The 2,063-nt window shown below is 36.9% G+C and overlaps 1 pseudogene; it reads left to right on the top strand.

Moving 5' to 3' along the window:
* Window positions 1-294: 294 nt before the first annotated feature.
* On the top strand, window positions 295-1,165 carry LOC144629709 (trace amine-associated receptor 9-like; annotated as a pseudogene).
* Window positions 1,166-2,063: the final 898 nt, after the last annotated feature.

Here is a 2,063-nt window from a genome sequence, read left to right as displayed (position 1 = left end):
ATAAATTACCCCCGCGGAGCCTTAAAAGCAAACAAAGAATAGCCTGTGTCGCAGACAGACACACGGCCGGCTGCAACGCAGGCTACCAAAGAAATGATGAAAATAATTAAGGATCGTATTTACACCTCCGGATAAAAATAATACAAAATATCAATGCTCTGAAAAGTCTCAATTTCACAAGAAGTGTTTTGTACACAAAACTGGATAAGCAGGTGATACCATCTAACTTTATATTTGTGCGTCGTAGCTTGGTAAGTTAAAATATCGTTCGTCTTCTCAAGGGATTTTACCGCCATGTACAGAAACGTCACTAACACTACAACACTTAATCTCTATAACTTAAAACATGCAGGAAAATATCATTGTTCAGCTTTTTACGGAGTAACTCTTTGGTCTTCCGTCGTCATTTCCATTTTATCGCCGGTGGCAGTGGTGGGAAATGCTTTGGTTTTGGCGGCAATTTGGAGGAACCCGTCTCTCAGAACACCATCTTACATTCTGCTCGCTGGATTGGCTTTCACTGGTTTTTGCACTGGACTCATCACCCAGCCGATTTATGTTGCAAAAAATGTGATCCGCTTAATTCTTCACGAACGTAACACTCTTCACTTTAACGCTTATGTCTATAGAACGATGGTTGCATATGGCCCGTAGATCGCTGATTACTGTACGTCGAGCCTGTATCATTTTAATGTTATTTTTGTTCATTTCTTTTCCATTAGCTGTTTATCGTGCAGTAAAAGACTTTCAGGGGATTAGCGAACTTGAGACAGATATTCGGTCTCTCTTGGTTCTCCTGTTTTTCCTTTCTGCCACTTCGACGGCTTACTTCAAAGTTTTTCGAATCATTCGTCGTCATCAGCAGCAAGTTCAGGCGAACGAACTGTCGCAAAACTTTGCTCAACCAGCCATCAACTTTGAGAAATACAAGAAATCAATTTTTTCTATTCTTTTTATTCTAGCTGTTTTCTATATAGGTTATATACCTGTACTTATTTCACTAGGACAGCAGCTAGTTTCGAACAATCACGTATTGACTTATATATTGCTCGATGTGTCAATGGTGTGTATATTTATGTCTTCTTCTCTTAACCCTCTTCTTTACTTATGGAGAATGAATGATATCCGCAATGAAGTCAAACGAGTACTAAGGCTAGAAAACTAGCACGAAGACGTTGTCATCTGTAATAAAGAAGAGCGTGAAGTGATTGAGCCGAGTTTTGTAACTTAATGAAATAAACCGCACTGTAGTGCAATTTGCTAAATAAGGATCCAATCATGGTTCTTACTTAACTTTCTAGAACGTTTTTTCTAAAAAATGGTGTAAATCTATATAAATTTTTAAATGAACGGCAGTTTGAACAAAATTTGGGTTTGAACTCAAGCCCATGTATGTGAATTTATTCCGCCTATGTTTAATCACTAAAACATTAGCATCGGTGCCTGAAATAGCGTCAAATTCCTGAAATGGCCATTTCTACCATTTTATTGTGAGTCAATTTGTCTATCCCAATTTTAGTACGAATCGAAGTTCAGTCTCTAGTCTTGATTGGAACTGAACATGTTATAATTAACGCCTGTTATCCGAACGAGAACTGAATTCGGGTACAAAATCGTAATTATTTAGATGAGCCTGAGAAATCTTGCAATTATAATCTAGAGCCTACCGTAATAAAAAAGCCACAAATACTCGAAAGAAAGTGTTCTAGCAATTACAATTACTCTGGACACCTAATCGCTAATTGCAATTAGTTTTGAAAAAAATATATTTTCCTAGCGGAGAAATGTTTCACATGCCCTGAATAGCCAGCTTAAAAGCCTATTTAGATAGAATCAAAATAAGTGATAAAAAATAATTAAAATTTCCCTCCTCATTAATGAAATACAAATTACAAACTGCCAATGCCTTTTTAAGCCTTGATGCTATAAAAAAAGACAAAGACATAATGCTCACAGAATATGTGGCTATAGCAAACTTTGCGACTACCCCCGCTGCTGTATAAATTGTTCTGAGAAAATACGTTTGGTCTTCACAGATATGCTACATGTTTTAAATAGCCTCA

This window comes from Oculina patagonica, chromosome 11 (genome assembly GCF_052425735.1).
Source record: "Oculina patagonica isolate OP01 chromosome 11, crgOcupat, whole genome shotgun sequence".
NCBI lineage: Eukaryota > Metazoa > Cnidaria > Anthozoa > Scleractinia > Oculinidae > Oculina > Oculina patagonica.
Note: the sequence above shows the minus strand (reverse complement) of the source record. Positions and strands in the feature narration are given on the sequence as shown.